The following is a 22,402-nucleotide window of genomic DNA, read 5'->3' as shown; positions in this document are numbered from 1 at the left end:
TTAAATACACTCCAGAAAACACATTGAGGCCCACACCATGAGAGGAAGTCCATGCCTGACACTGCCTGGATGACCATGAACCAGAGTCAAGATAGCCTAGAGACACACAATATCTGTAAACATGACAGGTAAAAAAATGGCAATGAAAGATACTCTGCTATAATCATAGATGAGTGCCTAGCCCAGTTGTCATCAGAGAGACATCACCCGGCATCTGATGGGAGCAGATTCAGAGACCCACAGCCCACCACAATGATGTATCCAGGGGAACCCCAGAAATGAGGGAATATGTATTGTAGGAACCAGAGATATCAAGGACACAACAAGAGCATGGCCCACTGAGTCAATTGGGCTCATAGGGGATCACAGAGACTGAAGGACAAAAACATAAACATTCTATGAGTCTTATGAGCTAGGTTGTTGGCATACACCTTATGATTATTATCCTGATTTCGCTGAGGGACTTCCAACAGTGAGAATGGGGGTGTCTCTGACTCTTTTTCCTGGTTTAGCTACACTTTCCTCATTTATTGCTTTGACCAACTCTGATGTGAGGGATTTTTCCTAGTCTTATTAAAACTTGCCATGCCATCACATTTTTTTTCATTGAAAATAAAATGAATGAAAAAAAATACAACCGGATGCAGGAGAGGTGAGCTGGGAAGAGTAGAGGTGGATAGATTGTGGCTGGGAGGAGTGGAGGAAGAGGAAACTGCAGTTCAGATGTAGTGCATGAAACAACAAAAATAAAATGCTAAAACAAAATAAACTGTCAGCAGCTCAGGCTATTGGTGAGCACCTACATTCCTAGCACTCAGGAAGTTAAAGGTAGGTGGATCTCTGTGATTTCAAGCACAGGCTGTTCTATAAAGAGAGCCTGGGACAGCCAACATAATTCAGAAAAAAATCCTGTTTTCAAAGAAACAAAAAACTGTCAGCATTTTGTGTTTCATCTTTAGGAAATGTGTTATATGTCCCACTTTTTATTTTTATTTTTTAAGATTAGATACAGTTTATTAACTTTGTATCCCAGCTGTATCCCAGTCCCTCATTCCCTCCCTATCCTACCCTCCTTCCCTCATCTCTTCCCTACCTCTTTCTAAGTCCACTGATAGGGGAGGGCCTCCTCCTATTCCAACTGACCCTAGCTTATCAGGTATCATCAGGACTGGCTGAAATATCCTCCTCTGTGGCCTAGCAGTCTGATTCTCCCTTGGGAGGGGGGAGGTCAAAGAGTGAGCCACTGATTTCATGTCTAAAATAGTCCCTGTTCCACTTAGTATGGTACCCACTTGGATACAGATCTCACATGGAATACATTTGAGCAGGGGTGCTAGGTTCTATGCGTACATTGTCCTTGGTTGGAGAAACAGTCTCATAAAAGACCCCTGTGCTGATATATTTGGTCCTTGTATAGTTCCTGTCCTCTCCAGGTCACACTAACTCTCCCTTCTTTCATATGATTCCCTGTGCTCTGCCCAAGGTTTGGATATGAGTCTCAGCATCTGCTTTGATACACTGCTAGGTAGAGTCTTTCATTGGTCCTCTGGAGAAGGCTTCTGTCCTGTTTCTTGTTTTTGCCTATATCCATCCCATTGGTCTTTCTAAGTGAGGATTGATCATCTTAACCTAGGTCCTCTTTCTCATTTATCTTCTTTAGGTGTACAGATTTTAGTTTGTTTATCCTATCTTATAGGTCTAGCATCCACTTGAAAGTGAGTGTATACCGTGTATGTCTTTCTGCTTCTGGGACACCTCACTGAGGATTATCTTTCTGGATTGTTTTTTTTTGTTGTTGTTCATGTTTACATTTTATGACTTCTTTGAATGGTCTAGAATTGAACCTGTCTGTGGTATAGCTTGTAAAGAGGTTTCCCATTTTATAAGCTGCTCCACCACCTAAAGAATGGATTGCAAAAGCATTTTAGTTTCATGTTGTAAGACCTGGAGTCTCACTGCTCAAGAGCTCAGGATTGTGCCCTTCCCAGTAACACTTATAGACCACAACTTGAGGCAAAAGCAAGAGTTTTATTTCAATTTCTATAGGGTCCCCCCTCCAAAGACAGGAGACAGCCCTAAATATGCAAAGGACAGGGTTTTATACCTGAAATTGAAACCACTTTTGCTCTATACATTGATTGTTCAGCAAGAATAGCATGAAGATAGTTTACACCTGGTTTTAGGTAGTATACAGCTGGTTGTAGATAGTTTACAGGTGGTTGTAGATAGTTTACAGGTGGTTGTAGATAGTTGTTCTCAGAACAGTTGACCCTTTCCTTCAAGAGTTATCTACACCTGACTTCAATTCAAATAATCACTGTTGTTTTTCTCATTCCCAGGTGGTCTCTCACACACCCCCTTTTTGCCTCAATTTTAACCCTAAAATTGTGGATCAACCTCATGGAGAGGTTGATACTCTTTCTGGAGCATCAGGACCTGAACTTCACTTATACTTTCCCTGACAGAGGGGAGTTCTGGTCTGAGAGTTTATTGTCCCTGATGAGTTTCAGTTTTAGTGGGTTGCTGTAGGCTTGGACTTTCCAGGTGTTGCAGGTTGATGAAGAGCAGGCTTAACGTGTGACACATGGACCCAAGCTGTGATGCTCTCTACTTTGGCAGTTGGGGTGGTGAGCAGGATGTAATAAGGACCCTTCAACTGAGGTTCCAGATTCTGGCTGCCATGTCACTGCACATATAATAAATCTCCCACCTGGAACTGATGGGGCACCTCCAAGGACCTGGGCGCATATGCACTGTCAACCTTGCTCCATATTTCTTTCTGCATAAGCTGCAGTCCTTTTAGCCTGGACAAGTCAGTGTTACCACTAGTTATGTCAAGAGGGTCCCCAAGAAGAGTCAAGGTAGGAGAGCAGGAACCCCATATAGTAATTCAAAGGGAGTTAAGCCTAGTAGGGAGTGAGTATTTCTGACTCTAAAGAGGGCCAAGGGAAGAAGCACCACCCAGTCACCCCCAGTCTCCATTGTCAATTTTGTGAGAGTCTCTTTTAGAGTTCTATTTATTCTCTCTACTTGTCCTGAGATTTGGGGTCTATAAGCATGATGTAACTTCCAATCAAGTCCCAGAAATCTGGCCACCTCCTGGTTTACCTGAGCAAGGAAGGCTGGCCCATTGTCTGACCCAATTAGCTTTGGAATACCTTACTGAGGAAAAATGTCTTCCAGAATCTTTTGGTCACGATCATTGTGGTTTCTTTCTTTGTGGGAAAATCTTCCACCCATCCTGAAAAAGTGTCCACAAAAACCAGGAGATATTTATTGTCATACCTGTCTGGTTTAATTTCAGTGAAATCCACCTCCCAATGCATTCTGGGTCTACTTCCTCTTAGCCGCTTTCCTGGGCTCTGGAAATTCTTACCTATGTTTACTCTCTGGCAAGGTTCACATGTCCTAGTCACTCTCTCAGTTAGGATGGTGAGGTTTAGTATTCGGTACGGGTATTGGAGGGCAACTTCAGCCAATTTCTTTGCCCCCAAGTAAGTCCACTTATGCATCTGAGTTATCAATCTCTCAGCATCTTCCTGGGGTAGAATGATCTTACCTTTAGAGTCAATCCATGCCCCCACATTGGTGTTAAATATCCCATTTTTGCCATATTAACTTTAAGTCAGTTTCTGAGCAGTTTAGTCATTCTTCTCTGGGCAGTTCAGCTGTTAATACCACTGGGGCAGAGTTTCCTCTAGCAGCTACTTTAGCCTCCTGATTGGCCATGTTATTCCCCTTTGGTGCCCTGGAAGTCTCGACCTTCTGCTGTCCTAGGAATTCAATAATGCTTACCTTGTTGGGCAGCAACAGTGCATTGAGCAAAGTAAGAATCTTGTTTTTATTTTTTATCTCTTTTTATTTTTTATCTCTTTACCAGCTGATGTTAGCAGGCCTCTCTGATGATAGATGGCCCCGTGCACATGGGCTGTTTATGAGGTGTACTGACTATCAGTGTAGATGTTTATCTTTTTACCCTTTTCCAGAGTTAAATCCTGGGTTAAAGCAATCAATTCAGCCTGCTGAACAGAAGTGCCCTCTGGCAATGCCTGGGCCCATATTACCTTATATCCATCTACCACCACTGCCTCTGCCTTTCTCTTCCATTCTCAAAAAAACTGCTCCTATCCATATAGTATGTCACCTCAGCTTTATGAAGAGGGTGATCTTTCAAGTCCTTGCACCATCCCTGTTCCTTTGCTAGAACGTGCAAACAATCATGCTCCAGGGGCTGGATTTCTAGATCCGTAAATAAGGTGGCAGGGTTTAGCTCCATAGCCAGTTCAAAGGTGACTCTATCATTATTCAAGTGCAAAGCCTGGTAAGGTGTCATGCAAGTGTTCGTGAGCCAGCAATCAGGTGGCTGCCTTATGACACTCTCAGGGGCATGAGGAGCATAGATGGTGAGGTCCTGTCATAGAGTCAGTTTGTCTGCATCTTTTACTAGTGCCACTACTACTGCTATTATTCGAAGGCAGGTTGGCCATCTTGCCACTACTGAATCAAACGTTTTGGATAGATAGGCTACTGGTCTCTTCCAGGGTCCAATTTTCTGTGTTAGCAACTCCTTGGCCATTCCCTGTTTCTCAGCCACATAAAGATGGAAGGGTTTGGTTACATCAGGGAGTCCCAATGCTAGGCTTGTTTGATATTATCGAATGTGGCTTGTTCATCCTTTCCCCAGATGAAAGTCTTTGCCCTTTGTAAGGGAATACAGATGGGCTGCCATCTTGGCAAATCCTGCAATCCACAGCTGGCAAAACCCTGCTGTACCTAAAATTTCCCTCAGTTGTTTAGTAGTCCGTGGAGGGGGAATATGAAATACAGTCTCTTTTCTAGCCTCTGATAGCCATTTCTTTTCCTCTCTTAATATATATCCCTGATAACTGACCTGTTTCCTGCAGAGCTGGGCCTTTATTGCTGATGCTCTATATCCAAGGTCACCCAGCTCTTGTAACAGCTAGTTGGTGGCTTTAAGGCAGGTTTCTTTACAATTTGCAGCTAATAGAATGTCATCCACATATTGGGGAAAAGTTACCTGGGGATTGGTGGCCCGGAAGTGTGCCAGGTCCCAGTGTAGTGCTTCATCAAATATAGTAGAAGAATTTTTAAACCTTGAGGAAGTTGCGTCCATGTAAGCTCACCTGAGTCCCCTGAGTCTGGGTCTTTCCATTCAAAAGCAAAAATGTCTTGCCTGGTAGGGCTGAGTTGGAGACAAAAAAATAAAATGTGTCCTTAAGGTCCAGGACCATATACCAAACCCTGTCAGAGGGAGGGGAACTCAACAGGTTATATGTGTTGGGTGCGGTAGGGTGTAAGTCCATGACCTGTTTGTTAACTTCCCTCAAGTCCTGTAGGGGTCAATAGTCATTGCATCCAGGCTTCTGAATTGGCAGCAATAGAGTATTCCAGGCAGAATAGCACCTTCTGAGAACCCCTAGATCAAGGAACCTCTGTTTGTGAGGGTGGATCCTCATGGGTTATCTTAGACATTGGATATTGTTACACCGTGATTGGGGTAGCCTGAGGCTTCAGCTCTATCAGAACTGGAGCTGTTTCTCTGCTTTTCCTAGGCCATCTGTTTCAGCCCATGCCCGGGGAATCTCTGTAGCCACCAGTCAATGTCTTTTTCTGGACTTACCACCTTTTCAGAAAGGCGGCATTCATCTTCCAGTTGAATTGTCAGTACATGAATGGGATCTCCTTTATTGTCTGTCAAATGTGGGCCATCTGGTCTAAAATGGATATGGGCTCCTATCTTAGTTAGAAAATCTCGCCCTAACAGCGGGTATGGGCATTCAGGGAGAACTAAGAATGAGTGGTATACTCGGTCCACTCCAAGGTCCACCATTCTTCGGGTAGTGCATGAGTATTGTTTACATCCAGTGGCTCCTTGGACCGATGATTTCTTCTTTTTTAGCTTCAAAATCTTGTAACAGAACAGAATGCTGGAAGCCAGTGTCCACCAAGAAGTGGACTGGCTTCCCGTCCATCTTAAGGGTTACCCTGGGCTCTGGGTGAGGGGTCAAACTCTGTCCCCCCCTAATCACTGTCATCATCCAGGGTTAGGACCTGGGTCTCCAGGGCTTGGGCATTCGGTTTTTCTGGCTTTTTCGTCCTTTTAGGACAATCCTTGATCCAATGTCCTTTCTCCTTGCAATATGCACACTGATCCTTAGACAGAGGGCCTCCTGGAGTCTGGAGGGTCTTAATCTTGACAGCAAGGATCTTGTCAATGTGAAGGGTGCCCTCGTGTGGACATTCAACCTGAAAAGTAGGCCACTCTGAGGAACAGAAAGTTTGCCATTTTCCCCTTTTAACTTCAACTGAAATGTTATGTGCCCTATATCTCACCTCTGAGAAATGATCAAGGGTGAGGGATAAGGGTGTAGTCACAGTTTGTCTCATAATAAAGTCGTCTGTCAAGAAAGTCAAAGAGGAAACACAGATAGAGACAAAGAGAACAAGACAGACAATTAGACAAGGACGCCCTTGCGGGTGGTACCACAGAACTCTGATTGAAAGGCTGCCTGGCGGCAGCCATCTCTAACAGGAAATAGATGGGAGGAGGAGCGTCCCAATCCTAGCCTCCCCAACCGGAGCGTCCTCCAGTTCCCAGTCAAGTGATAGTCTGATACGTCTGTCTATCACAATGAATGATCAGATGACTAAAAAAAGGTCTAGATAGGCGCCTAAACAGAAACAGATTGGTAAGACAGAAACAAGCAAAGCAAAACAGAAATTAGACTAACCTGTTTTGAGCTTAACCTCCGAACTCAGTCTGATGAGGGTTGGGGAAGGGGCACGCCCTTTCCCGGTCAAACGCACCAAAAATGTAAGGCCTGGGGTCTCACAGCTCAGGAGTTCAAGATTGCGCCCTTCCCAGAAATCCCCACAGAGCACGACTCCATGCAAAAGTAAGAGTTTTTTGTTTGTTTGTTTGTTTGTTTGTTTGTTGTTTTTCCAATCGTGATACGGTCACCCCTCCAAAGACAGGAGACGACCCCAAGCATGCAAAGCACAGGATTTTTATACTTAAAAATCTGGCCACTTTTGCTCTATACATTGATTGGTCAGCAAGAATAGCATGAAGATAGTTTACAGCTAGTTGTTTGCAGTTTTTGGCCGTTTGTGAGTTTTCTCAAAACAATTCACCCTGCTGTTATTTTTTAAAACCTCTCTCGGAGCAGTTCATCCTTCCTTTTGAGAGCTACGTGGCTCTGGCTTTAATTCAAAGATGGGAATAGTCACAGCTGTTTTTTATTTTACAGTTGTTTGCATTCTCGGGTGGTCTCTCAGATGGAGATGAAGAGAGAGAGAGAAGGAGACAGCAGGACATGATAGCGGAAGAGAGAGAAGGGGGCACCCCAACAGAGAAGGGGGAGAGCGCAAGAAGGCAATAGCAAGAGGGCGAGAGGCCAAGAGAGAGACAAAGTGGGCAGGCAGATCCTTTTAAGGAGCAAAGTAACCACACCTGCCCTCCCTGGCAGTCAACACGTAATGACATCACAGGTTGCTAGGAAAGCCAGAAACAGGTGCCTAAATACTAAGAGTTGGCATAGGCCTTTAATCCCAGTACTCTGCCAGGCAGAAGCAGGCCAGTCTCTGGTAGTTCAAGGTCAGGCTGGTCTACAGATCTAGTCCAAGATAGCCAAGGCTAAAAGGAGAAACCCTCGCTCAAAATACCAAAATATTCATATGTATAATTAATATATTCTCACTAAATATAGTAATATAAACCAATATATTTAATAAATGTTATATATTAATATATACATTTTGTTTTAATCATATGTATATGTTTCAATTTATGTTTTAATCATATAGATATATTATTGAAATAAAAAATCTGAGCCAGGCTTTGTGGCACATATCTCTAATCCTGTCTCTCTCGGAGACACAAGCATGCTGCTGTGTAAGTTCAGTGTCACCCTGGTCTACAAAGCAAGTCCAGGACATGCACGGCTAGAGAGAAACATTGTCTAAAAAAACAGGCTAGATGTGTGGCTAGATATATCTGAAATCACATAGTGTGACAAGGCTATAAGAAAGTCTTATGAGGCATGGTGACACACATCCATAGTCCCAGCACTTGAGAGGCAGATGAAGGTAGATCTCTGTGAGTTCAAGGTCAGCCTGGTTTACAAAGAGAATCCTGGATTGGCAATGATGCACTGAGATACCATGTCGCAAAAATAAAACATTAAATTAAATTAAAAAAATCAAAGCCTGGATTGTTGGCAAATGCCTCTAATACTAGCACTATGACTGGCAGAAGGAAATGGATCTGTGTTAGTTTAAGGCCTGCCTGGTCTAGAAAGTATGACAGGCCAGTCAAGGTAATACAGAAAATCTCTTTCTCAAAAAACAATATCCTGGGATGTAAACAAAAAAAACCTTCTAGTATCTGAAGGTTGTTTCTTTTTTTTAACTTTTAAAAAATTTATGTTTTTGTAAATTACAGTTTATTCACATTGTATCCATGCTGTGGCTCCATCCTTCATCCCCTCCTTTATTCAACCTCATAACTTCCTCCTATTTCTGTCCTAAAGTCCACTGATATGGGAGGTCCTCCTCCACTTTCATCTGACCCTAGCCTATGAGATCTCATCAGAACTGGCTGCATTGTCCTCTACTGTGGCCTGCTCCCCCATCAAGGGGAGGTGACCAAAGAGCCAGACACTGAGTTCATATCAAAGACAGTTCCTGTTCCCATTACTAGGAAACTCATTTGGAGACTGAGCTGCCATGGAATATATCTGGGTAGGAGTTGAAGAGGTTCAAGGTTATCTCCATGCATGGTCTTTGGTTGGAGTATCAGTCCCAATGCTCTCCTTGTGGAACTCCTGCCCCCTCAAAAGTCTTCCTTAGTCATCAGGGAAATACAAATCAAAATGAACCCAGGATATCACATTACACCTATCCGAACAGAAAAGATCGAAAACTCAAGTGACAACACATGCTGGAGAGGATGTGTGAAAAGGGGAACACTCCTCCATGTCTGGTCGTGATGTAAACTTGTACAACCACTTTGGAAATCAATGTGGTAATTTCTCAGAAAATTAGGAATAGTGCTACCTCCAGATCCAGCTATACCACTCCTAGGTATATATCCAAAATTTGATCAAGTGTACAAGGACATTTGCTGGACCATGTTTGTAGCTGCTTTATTTGTAATAGCCAGAAGCTGGAAACAACCCAGGTCCCACTCCATTGAGGAATGGATATAGGAATTGTGGTACTTTTACACATGGGAATACTACTAAGCATTTAAAAATGAGGAAATCATGAAACTGGCAGGCAAATGGTGGGATCTAGAAAAGATCATCCTGAGTGAGGTATCCCAAAAGCAGAAAGACACACAGGGTATATACTCACTCATAAGTGGGTATTAGACATATAATACAGGATAAACATACTAAAATCTGTACTCCCTAAGAATCTACTAAAAAATTTTTTTTAATCTGTTTTTCATCATAGCCTTGGAGGAAGTAAATTATTTACCATGTTCAATTATAACGTAATGGAGGAAGTCACCAATTGTGGTTGTGTTCTATATTTTGAAACATTGGAGTAGGTATTGAAGTTTGATGTATGTGTATCAAATCCAATCACAGAAGTTTATTAGGTAAATCTGTTATTCTTTCTGTGGCTGCTGTTGATCTAATGCATTTCCACTTGCTGATAGGTATTTTTCTGCTGAAAAGTATAGAATGGGATTCCCATCATCTATGTGATCCATTGCTTATTTATACCATGTGGTATGTGATCATGCTTTTCAATGAAGGGCCTCTGAGAAAGCATGGTGCTTTTGTTTTTCATTTTCACAAATTCCTTTAAGATGTTTGTTTTCAAGCCTGATTTGGATGTCAGTAATTAGGCAAAGCTGCATTTGAAGTCTTGATTCTCATGTCAGCTTTCTGAGTACACGTCCAAGGGTGAAAGATGTTCCCCCAATGTGTTCTATTTTTACCAACGTTACTGTTAAAATGCTTAATAGTGTATATGTATGTATGTATATATGCATAAATATATATGAATATATATATACACACATATATATGTTATTTGAAGTTCCATTCTTCTTATGTTCCCATTAGTTACTACATGACACATAATGTTGAAGTACTGCCTTCTGAGAGAATTATCTAGAGGTGCTGAATAATGTAACAGCAATGATATTTATTTCAAAACAGCATGTTGTGTGTGTATGTGTAATCTGACTATGGGTTCTTAGGCCATGACAAATGTATGAAGACTTGGTGACAGCTTTATGGGGTTTATTTTAGTCATTGTTATATGTTCAAAGTCATGTTGCCAGTTTTGCTTACCACAGACATTCCCCACTGAGTTCATTGATACTCAAATAAACTTAATTGAAATATTACATCAGTAAAATATTGTCTTCTATCCAGATTATAAACCTATTGTCCTATAAGGATGGAAGAACATGAAATAATAATAATAATAATAATAATAATAATAATAATAATAATAATAATGATAATAATAATAAATGCTATGTACAAATTAAAATGATATAATGCTGTCATTTTTTTTTGGAATATGTTAGTTCATTCTTAGGAGTAAAGACTTATTCATAAAACTGTCTCAGATCTACAAGTGAATGTCAGAGAGTTGTCTCCGTGGGAATAGTTGGTTGTTTCTAAGCCTGATGATTTGAGCTCAATTTCTGGGTAGCCAATATTACTCCTATAGAATTTTTCTAATATTTCTATACTTGGGCCTTTGTATGTACAAATTCACACACCAGCACATACATAAATCATTTTTAAACCTAAATAAGGGCCAGTTCTTTCACTGGTCAAAAGACTCTTTGGGTTTCATGTTGAAAACTCATATATGGGATGTAAACAGATAGTAAACAGCAATAAGTTGTCCTCTCATGGCACATACATACTCAAACATTTTTCAATGGATGGAATTAAAGCAAAGGAGAAAACACACTTACTGACAACATCAGAAATGATTTTGCAATTGTAAATAAATGTAGAATTTGAAGACTTATTACTGTTCATTAAAAGAAAAAAAGTTACCTGTGTACATCTTATTTTATCCATTCATTCCTTGATTCAAGAATAAGTCATTAAAAATATCTTAGCTTTGCTCAGAGATGCATCCCTGTCATCGTAGACCTGGGAGTCCATGGAAACCTAATCTTTCTGAGATCATGGTCAGCTTGGTACACACAATTAGCTCTCTTTTGTGTTTGTTTGTTCATTTATTTGTTTGTTTTTTAGACAAAATTTCCTTGTGTAGTCTTGGCTGTCCTAGATCTACTTTGTAGACCTGGCTGGCCTCAAATTCAAGTCTCTTCTTCCCTGAGTGCTGGGATTACAGGTGTGTGCCACCATGCCCAGCTCCAAAACTGAGTTCTAAAACAGGCATGGCTGTGTAGAAATATCATGTATTTAAATGATCCCCCAAAATGTACTTTGTATCTCAAATTATAGTTTTTTTTTTCCCCCTCAGGGATAGTGTCCACAGAGCTGCGTCCTGGTACTGTTCCTGGTCCTGGTCCTGGTCCTGGTCCTCAGAGCCTAGCTCTTGGCCCAGCTGTGGCCCCCAAATTCTGCTGTCAAGCACTGGCCCTGCTGGGCTTTTTTTTCTGGGGCTCAATCTATCCCAGTAGACCCCCTGCACACCAACTACACACCTGGCAGCATCTTCTATAAATGGATGCACATGCCCAACTCGCAGAAAACTCTCGACAAAAACAGGCTCCATACCCCTTGGCTAAGCCACCCACTGTGGGCCGATGGGAAGGCCCCATCTCTGAATACATCACTTAAGTTGAGTAAGCAACACCTTTTTAATAATAATAGTATGAAACTAACAACAATAACACAAGAGTGAAAAACAGCAATTTAAAAATATATAAAATTAAGGGAATCTTTTCTCTAAGGGGAGCAGGCGCAGGGTGCAGCTCAGCCGGCAATTGTACCAACTATATGTCCACCTCGGGCAGCTAGTACATGGGCTCAGGTGCCCCCAAGTGTGCCACAGTGGAGAGAAACAGTATCTCATCCACCAAGTGCACAATGGACTGCGTGTCCTCTGATGCTAAAGCCAGAGGTTGCACTGGTTCAGCTTTTGGCAAGATTGGGGGACCCGCAGCCATGGGATCCAGGAGCTCAGTATCCTCTTGGGGCATAGCTCCTGCCCTTGAAGCCGGTCTCAGTGTCTCCTGTATCCCCAAGGACTCCTGCATGTGCAGGCTGCAGTCAAGGACCCAAGGATCTGAACACAGAAGAGGGTGAGCCATCAGCCGGGATAGGGGGACTGCCTGAAGGCACCCAAAAAGGTGTGAGCTCTCCCAAGATGGTGTCTACTTGCCAGGGAAGGCTCAGTCCGCTCTCCTGCCTGCAGGACGGTCAAGCTGACTGGCGTCCAGATCTACTCTCCTGGCAAGAGCTTCAGGACACATTCCCAGTGAGACCCAGGGATGGAACCAGCTGCAGGTTCTCCAGACACCTCCCCGAGCTCTTCCTCCTCCTGCTCTTCCTCCTCCTCCTTCTCTTCCTTCTCCTCCTCTTCCTCCTCTTCATCTTCTTCCTCCTCCTCCTCATCGGGCTTCATCCTCCTGACCTTCTCCTCCATTGCCAGAAGGATCTCCCCGGCCTGGCGGTCCAACTCTGCAGTGAGCACATGGATCCTTGCATTGTCCAGCAGCCGCCTCATGATGGTCAGGTCCGGAGCCCCACAGATATCCTGGGGGAATCTCTGTAGCCACTGGGACAGGAACGAGAAGATAACCCTGCGGGCAAGAGCAGGACAGAGGGACTTGGGGTCGGGAGCCTGGCCTTGCTTCTGGGCTACGGGGGTGGAGGACATGGGTGTCCACCAGGGCAATTCCTCTCCTGTTCCTCCCTCTGCTGCTCAAAACCCAGGAGCCCGGTGGGAGACCTCTGTACTCCACCAGCCGGCGAGGTTGCGGGGACAGTTCCTAGGGCGAGAACCCCAAAGGCGAGGCTTCTGGCCATTATTGGTCCTCCATCCTGGCCATCCCAAATGCTCCTCCCCACTTACCTCCCCCTCCAAACAAGCTCACTCACATCCTTGTTTTCTGGTCCTCCTCACATTCGAGCCTGAAGGATCTATACCTGTGACAGTCCACAGGGATGCCACCCCTAAGGCCCATGTCCCCAACCCACCCATATGTCTAGAGGGAGATATTCGAATCTTCCTAGGAAGGGGTTTGGGGGTGCTGGGGGCTCCATTTATCCCAAACACCACAGATGGGGTCCAGAATCCTTTACCCAAAGGATGCTCAGGGCTTGAGAAAGGGTGGTGTGTGACACTCCCTGGGGAAGGTGAATGGCACCTGCTAGAGCCCCACCCCTGCCCCAATCGCCCATGTATGGCTATGTCACTTTAAAGGGCCAGGCCCGGAACCTAGGCTGCTGCGACACAGTCGTCTGGTTCTGTGAGGGCACAGGCCCTAGAAAACAGCAGGAGGAAGTCTGAGGGCTGGATCCCTGGTGGAGCCGCTCGACTGCCTTTTCAGGATCAGGTCCAGAAAACCATTCCAGTGGTCGCAAACTTTGGATAAAGGGCCAGGAATAGTGGTGGGCAAATAGGGGATCATCTGCTCCACGAAGTTCACGCCATCATTCTTGAGAAAGGGATACCATTCTTGCATGGGGATACCATGCAGGAAGGCTAGCTTCCTTTTGCTCTGAGGAAGGACCACGGCAGGAGGAAGGCTTGAAGTTTGCAAACCCCGAGGGGCACCAACAACCCCTTTCCCTATACTGAAGAGGGAAGCGGGCATGAAACGTGTTCCTCAGTGACCCAACAGGAACATTCGCCCAGGCCGCAACCGTGGTGGATGGGGGGTGGGAGTGGACCAGAAAGCTCCCCCACCACACAGCGGCCCTGATTACCTTGGTCTCACGGTGGCGAACAGGCCAGAAACGTGTCAGTGAGCACACCATATGTCTCCAGCAGCGGCCCAGGCGACCACCGTTGGCTTCCAAGAGACCTAAGCCTTTGGAGGTCTGGAAGCAGAACAACAGACTCCTCTCTCCAGCTCCTCTGGACGAGCTGGTCTGTCCAGGCAGCTGTTGCTGCTACTGGCGTCTGGTTACCTGGCAACCAGTGTTCTGAGTTCCAACCAGAACAATGCTGAGGGAGCATGGTCACTTCCTGAAGTCACCTGCCCAAGCCTCGCCCTCATGGGCTCTCCCTGGGGGCCACCAGCCCTGCAGGATCTGCTGATTAAACCATCAACAATTCCAGAGAGAAATGATGGAGAAGTTCCCTCCCGTCACCACTATAGGGCACAGAAGCACATGAGAGGGTGCAAGGATGAAAAGAACAGCAGCAGCATAGAGGGATGGCTATCATCCCTCTTTATTCCTTTATTATTATTATTATTATTATTATCATCATCATCATCATCATCATCATCATCATCATTCCTTTCTTCTTCCCTAGTATACTGAAAACAAATTCACCTTCTTTCATTTACCCTACTGAACTAAAATGTTCTCATCTCTCAGCCTTTGAATATGTATGCTCTTTATCATTTCTGGGGTGTTAGGTACCTCTTGCTTTCCTTTAGGTTTCATAGTGGAATTTATAGTGATGTAAACATTTCTATGCATGGTCTCTGGGTTTGTTTATGGTGGATTACCCCACAAGACTGTAAGCTTATAGAGAAAGAGTGGTGTTTACATCAATCATTTTTGTGTGTTCAGGACTTAGCACAGTATTGGGTACCTAATTCACAATAACTGTCTGTGGAAGGACAAATAACCTTTTAAACAGTAAATTCCCTTAACAAAATCTTCATAATCTCATAGTACTACAGAATTCCCACCTAGAGGATGGGAGCATGTAGCATCCTATTTGTTAATGCCAACCATTGTGCCATCTGTAAAAAACTTTTCCTCAAGTCTTTTTATCTTGTTCTGTTACTGCTGTTACTAGGACAGCCTCCTCTATCCCTGTTGCCTTCTCTGCGTTCTCTTTAATTTATCCCATAATAAGTTACTTCCTCTAAGCTTTAGTGAGCTTTAGCATCTGGGTTTATTAGATCTAAAGACTATCTGTTTCTGCCTGTTTTGTACAGAAGTCAGGAATACAACTCAGAGGTAGAACATTTGCTTCACATATAGAAGGTAAGGAAGGAGAAGAAAGGGGAGGAGAAAAAAAGGAAGAGGAGAAGTGAAACATTGCTTTTCTTTATGCAGATGCACTTCCTTAAATACAGGGGTTAACAGTCTTCTTGTCTCTGCATTCCAAATAAAGTGGAAATTCCAGATACAGCAACAGTTATACTTATTTGCTGTTAGTTTTTAACCTGATCCTTCTCCTGACATTTACTCTGTACCTGCTTTATATGTAGTTGGTTTTATGTACATGTTCATTTTCTGGGAAGAATCATTTTTTTTCATTAGGTTTTATGAGAAGTCATAACCTCAGAAAGTGTCCTGGGCTTTTAATCCTACCATACTTATCCCTAGAAGACCATATCAGCAATGGTGATTATGTCCTCTCTGTACATAATTTGATGTTATGACTTCAGGATGCATCTTGAACCTTTTTTTCAAGAGAATGTTATAAACAAGCCTTAAGCTTAACAGGCATTCGTGCCTCATGAAAAAAATTTTTATCATAAAATGTCCTGTCTGAAAAGAACATCTGAGATCATTGTAAAATACACTCTGTTACTTTCATTTTAGTCATTAACATTATTAGTACTATTTACTGTTCTTCATTATTTTGTTAAGATCCAAATATGATGACTCAGGTGTAAGAGACTGTGTACACACTGTTAACTAAAAAAATAAAACCACACATTCAAAACAAGTAAAACCTCCAAATATTGATAAGAATTAGGTTTAGATTTAGTGCCCCAAAATAATTCAGTTGAAATGTGGAAAAAACATTGAAACACCATTATTCAGCAAGTGTTTAGAGTATATATGTAAATATGATGAAAGGAATGTACACATAAACACAACTTAAAAATTCTTGGCACATGGTATATACTCACTCATATAGACATATAATATAGGATAAACCTACTAAAATCTGTACATCTAAAGAAACTAATCAAGAGGGAGGATCCTGACTAAAATGCTCAATCCCTATCCTGTAAGGCAAAGAGGATGGACATCAGAAGAAGAAGAAAACAGGAAACAAGTTAGGAACCTGCCACAGAGGCCCTCTAAAAGGCTCTGCCCTGCAGACTATCAAAGCAGATGCTGAGACTTATGGCCAACTGTTGGGCAGAGTACATGGAATCTTATGAAAGAAGTGGGAAATAGTAAGATCTGGAGAGGACAGAAACTCCACAAGGAGAGCAACAGAATGAGAAAATTTGAATACCAGGGTCTTTCCAGAGAGTCATACTCCAACCAAGTATCATGCATGGAGATAACCTAGAACTCCTGCACAGATGTAGCCCATGACAGTTATTGTCCAAGTGGGTTACATAGTAATGAGAAGAGGAACTGCCTCTAACATAAACTGATTGGCCTGCTTTTTGATCTCAGGCCACAGAGGAAGACAATGCAGCCACTCCTGATGAGACCTAACAGACTAAGATCAGAAGGAAGGAAATGGAGACCTCCCCTATCAGTGGACTTGGGGAGGATCATTCATGAAGAAAGGGAAAAGTAGGTGGGATTAGGAGGGGAGGAAGGAGGGGTTTATGGGAGGATACAAAATGAATAAAGTGTAATTAATAAAAGTTTAAAAAATTAAAAAAATATTTAACACAAAAAAATTAAATAAATAATAATAAAAAATTCTTGGGCACATATACAAAAAGTGGGACTTCATTAAGATTTTTTTCCTTTTTGTTTTCTTGACAGGAAAAGTTTGAATATGTTCCTCCCCTGTCCTCCTTTTTATTCTCCTCCACTCCCCTTCCCTTCCCTGCCTTCCTTGCTCAGTGTGAATTTACAAACATTGCACTTGAATGGATGCAGTTCTTCGAAAGCATTGCCAAAAGGACCCCTGCAGCCTCACTTCTAAACTTTGAACCTCAAATGCATTCTAGCTATTTTTTTTCTTGCATTGGTGATTAAGTAAAGCAACTCATTTTCTGGGGGGTAGGGGTAGATACCCAGACATGGTGAATTCCTCATCTACCCCTCCCTGTTCCCCATGCTTACATCCTTTAGCACTTTGGGGAGCACATTGATAGAGGTTCCCCACCCATTCAAACCACAATCAAACATGTGCTTTCTAATATTTTCTAATAAAATTCTTTTAGTTGCCCGTATGAGACCTTGACTAAAAAAGAATTGGCTTCATTCTCAGGTGATAATCTCATAAGTACAGCCAGGCTAATAAGTGACATATCAAGGTGCTCAGGTGGGTATTCTGTGTACAGTGCTAGTACACAGGCTCAGACCCAGGAGCTCAGTGGAGCCAGGCCTTCCCTATTTGAGTTCGGTTCACTTCCTTGTTGAAGCCACCTATGAGTAAAAAAAAAAAAAAGAAGTTTGTGGGATTGGGATTGTAGCTCAGTTGATAAGTGGTGAAGCAGAAGAATTAGAAATTCAAGGTCATCTTATAGCTGTTTAGTTTAAGGCCAGGCTGGGCTACAGGGGACCCTAACCAAATAATAATAATAATAATAACTACAATATGTTTCAGTTAAGAGCATTATTTGGCGGTCATTGTTCCAAGCCAGAGCTAACCTCAGGTCACCGACCTTCCTCATAGAGATAGCAAGGAGGCAACAAGGTCCAGCCCAGCAAGATTTTCTGCACACCGACCCCTCTCCAACCGAGGCTTCCTAGCCAAATATGTGGAAATATGTGTTCCCACTGATGACCAGAGGTGCCCCAGCTTGTAGTGTTGGGAACATGGGGAAGGCAAAGTCACAATGGAGCACAGCTGTTTGATCAACAGCCCACTGAGACCATCACAAGCAAACAAAATCACAAAAGAACAACAAAGGAAAAAATGTATTGTGTATAATACGCTCAAAGAGAATGGAAGAAGAAAATACCAAAACTCAGAACAGTGGCCTGTCTCTCTATGGGCTCTCTATCCTGTTCCATTAGTGGTGACCTATCCCCAAGTCAGGCTCCACCCGAGTTTGGAATGGTGACCTGCATTCAGCCAGACCAGAGAATGGAGCAGCAACATATCGGTTGATCTCTACCAGACCAGAAGCCAAAGCACCAGCCAAACTCTGTGGGACCAGAGACCACAGCAGCAGCAAATCTCTGCCAGATCAGAGTCCAGAGCAGTGACCAAGCTCTGCCGGACCCAAGGTCAGAGTAGTGGCTAAGCTCTTCCAGACCAGAGACCAGAGAACATTGTCAGAGGTGCCAAGCCTGGGGATCCACATACTGTATCCATCCTTTGGCACCTCCTTGCCACTCTCACTGGAGCCTGTGGAGCATGGATCAAGCTTCCCTGAAATGGGAAAGAATCAAGTCTAGAGGGATTCTGTCCCATGTCCTCAGTCAGTCCCAAAGACAGAAAAAAAAAGAAAACTGGCAGTGAGAGACAAAACAGTTAAACAAGACACAAACAGCTAGATCCCATTGCTTGTGCATCAGAAAAATACAGAGAGCCAGACAGCAGATCCCACCACTCCTGCAGTGAAAAAAATGAAAGTAGGACATCAGTGAATCCCTGATGCAGGAGCTACCTGCATTGTCCTTGTTCAAAGATTCAGAGATCACAGAAAATTGGGTACTCTACCACCCTTTACAGATAGGGGCACATCCGTCATCTCTGAGGTCCAGAGAACACAGAAAACTCGGTGCTCAACCCTTTACAGATTTGCCTCTTCGAGTGGGGGTTCTACAAAGTCTTCCAGGCCCCCTCTGGCCCACAGTTGTCCAAAGCATCAGCTCTAACCTTTCTGACCACACAGATTACAAATTTTGCCCCAAGGCCCTAAAAAGGAAACTAGAGAAACGCAGAGAAAGACCTAAACAGAGTGCTCACTTACTGGCTGTTGTTCAGCCCCATGTACCAGGGGTGCTTGGGAGAATTGGGGATCCAATATGAGACTGCAAATGTTATGCCTAGATCTTAGGGTCCCCAAAGATCATAAAGAGCTGGACCACATATGTAAGAGCAAAGAGTTTTATTTGAACTTAAGCTGGGTTTCTCCATCATCACCAACACAGTGGATCAGAGAGGAGAGCCCTGAGCAGCTGCATGGCAGGGTTTTGATTGGGGTTTTAGGAAGGACCAGGAAGTTCCAGTTCAATAGTTTCAGGATTGGGTGACATTCAGCAAGGGCAAGCTTTTTACAAAGTGATTGGCTAGCTAACATATCTAACATTGAGCAAGCTATCTCTAGGCCTCAGGAATGTTAGATATTTTCCGTGTCATTAATATTCTACTACAAGGTTGGTAGGCTGCTCAGCATAAATGCCCCATTTTGCTATAAGATATTTCCCATCCTTGTGGTTATCCTCAGGCTGTTCCTTGGATAGGGAATCTTACAACATTGTTTTTGGAATTGGTGACCCATGGCCCAATTCCTGGTGACCTTGGGGCAGACTCACTATTCTGGTGACCTTGAGGTGACCTTTTTTAGGCCTAGTTCCTGGTGACCTTGGGGGTGACAGATAGGTTCTCTCAGTTCTAAAAGATACTTATGAATTTTGTGGGGGTTGTAAATGGTATGTCCTGTGTTAGGGAGTACTCCAATATTAAGCTGTGATATAGAAGAGTAGAACCAATGATATAAAGGATTTACTATTGCTGAGAAACTAGTGGTCCCAGATAGAATGTAGCTGAGGGAAGAATGTCTGTAAAATACTCCACAGAGAAGTAATATGCTAACCAGGCCTGTTAGAGATTAGGATTCCAGGAAACTCATGTTTGCTCACCAGGATTATCTAGAAATGTAGCAGGGTGAGGTTTTTTAATTTGTAACTTCCCAATGTATATTTATTAATTTATGAATGCGAATGAAAACAGACCAGATTGATGGGTGTACAGTTTATGTCAGGTAACTTGATCCAGTGAATATTGAATTTTGAATTAAGGGACTGTACTATGCCCATATGTACAACCCTCATTGACACAGTTCTGCCAGTTCAAATTTGAGAAACAGGCTATTGACTAATGCTTTGTCAGGTTACAGGTCTCAGCAGCTAATATTGTACACAGGGACAACATTGAACAGTATCTTATTAATGGATTTCCCTCTACAAGAGAATAGCCTGTGTTTTTCAAAGTCAGTATGCCTATGTATTTTCTTTTTCAACTCTGAGGTTAAGAGCACTGGATGCTCTTCCAGAGGTCAGGAGTTCAATTTCCACCAACCACATGGTGGCTCACAACATCTATAATGAGATCTGGTGTTCTCTTATGGTGTGCAAGTGTACATGCATGCAGGACACTGTATACATAAAAATGAATAAATAAATAAATAAATGAGTCAGTTGTTGGTATTATTAAATTTTATTTTGTTGATGCATCACTGCTCTACTCTCTTATTTGTTAATATTCTCTGATAATCAACAGTCATTAAGAATTCCATTCCTTTTTCTCTAGTGCTTTGATTTTTGTTTTTGTTTAAAGCAATGTCTCCTGCAGATCATGTTATGTAGCTTACACTTTATTTAAACACTGAATGCTACTTCTACTGCCCAGTGCCTAGAACATAATCCTGCAACTCTTTTCAGGTGGGCCCTGACTGGTCAGTATGAGGTAAAAGAGATCAGCGAATGAGTGTCCACTGACTTCCCTGGGTTTTGTTTGTTTGTTTGTTTGTTTGGAGCTGGGTGATTACAAATAAAGAGAGACCTGTGTAAGAATTGAGTTCACTGACCTACTTTGAAGCTGGTGTTGTCACAACACAGAAAGGGAGAGGGAAGAGGGAAGAGGGAAGAGGGAAGAGGGAAGAGGGAAGATGGCAATGATAATGGTAATCAATTTTAGATGGTCAGTAAATGTGAAAAGTGTATACTTAGGGCTGGGAGTTATACACAAAGAGAATCAAGAATATGGATTAGTTGCTGAACTTGTTTCTGGAAAGCAAATTTTTACAGTTATACTAGTTCAAACACACAGAAGATCTGGACAAAGTGGGGTGGTAGTGCCTAACAGGAATGCTTTCCCCTCCCCCCATTTGAAAATGCACAACCTGAGAGAGAAAAGGTGTGAGTAATACTTTGTGTGCTCTAATACATACTTGAATTCCCTGAAGAATATTGGACCATAAAGCCATTTTCAACTTTTAAAAATAATTTTTAAGATTATAATGAAATCGTTTCAACTTTCTCATTCCTCTCTACTCTTACATCTCAAAAGATGGGATAAATCCTTAAGGTGGCTACTTAACAATCCAAGCAGATTTGGCTGTCAGGTTCTCCCAGCATCCCTCAGTCCTTACCTGTTACAAGGTATGGGTGTCAAACACAGTTCTCTAGCCCAGGAGTTGAGATGCCCTCCTCCCAGCTGTCCTTCCTTATGTATTCTAACCATTTTGGTTACCTGGTACTTTTCATTTATCATTTATCCTCCTGGCCCTTTGTTCTGGCTCTCCACTTCCCTCTCTCCTCTCGTCTCACATAGCTCAGGGTCATGTCAACTTTAGACTGTTGCAGATGTTCTTGTGTCTGACTATGTTCTCTCATCTATAATAATAAACTTTCTACTCCAATATTCCTAGGTAAAGCCATATCCTTTTTATTTTATTTCTCATTTTCATTGAGCTCCCATTAACTACTCCTTTCTTTCAAATTCATGGCCATTTGTTTCTTTAATGGTTGTTATTCTTTGGCTTTGACTGAAGTTTCACTGAAGGACTTCCTAACTATGAGGTAGAGATGAATGCACTGGACATTGTGTATGTAACATATCTTGGAAAATGAAAAGGTGCCCTGGGAGAGTGGAAGATTGTATTTTAAATCATTTACAAGATGATGGTGTTGCAGGATATTTTATCCCAGTGTGATGTTGGACCCCCAAGGTGGGGAGACCCTCCATCTCTCAGGATAGCTGCCAGACCCAATGACCAACAAATACGAGAGCTTGATGCAACAGCAAGAGGCTTTATTCAGTATCCAGCACAGTCCTCATGCAGGAGGCAGTGAAGATCCCTGAATAGCAGAAACACAGAGTATATAAAGTCAAAAACCACAAACCAGGAGGTGGTCTAGGGGTTAGGGATTTTCCTAATGGGGCAATCAGTGATTGGTTGTATCCAGATGCGGTGAGTACAAAGCAAACAGGAGGGGGGTCTAGGGAGTGTTTGCACTGTAGTCCATGACTACAGACTCAAACAGGAGTGTGTTTCTCAGAAACGTTTTGTATCAGATCCTGCATTTCTCAGTAATGTTTTGTATCAGATCCTGGTTTGGTAAAGACTAAAGTTTACAAGTTCAGGTTCCCAGGGTATGGGGCCAAGTAAAAATTTTCTATCCTTACAGTGATCCCT

General features: G+C 42.8%; 1 pseudogene; it reads left to right on the top strand.

Moving 5' to 3' along the window:
- Positions 1-22,402, top strand: part of LOC132650977 (zinc finger protein 135-like) — an 86,179-nt pseudogene that overhangs the window by 45,751 nt on the left and 18,026 nt on the right.

Source organism: Meriones unguiculatus (assembly GCF_030254825.1).
Source record: "Meriones unguiculatus strain TT.TT164.6M chromosome 13 unlocalized genomic scaffold, Bangor_MerUng_6.1 Chr13_unordered_Scaffold_37, whole genome shotgun sequence".
NCBI classification, from domain to species: Eukaryota; Metazoa; Chordata; class Mammalia; order Rodentia; family Muridae; genus Meriones; species Meriones unguiculatus.
Note: the sequence above shows the minus strand (reverse complement) of the source record. Positions and strands in the feature narration are given on the sequence as shown.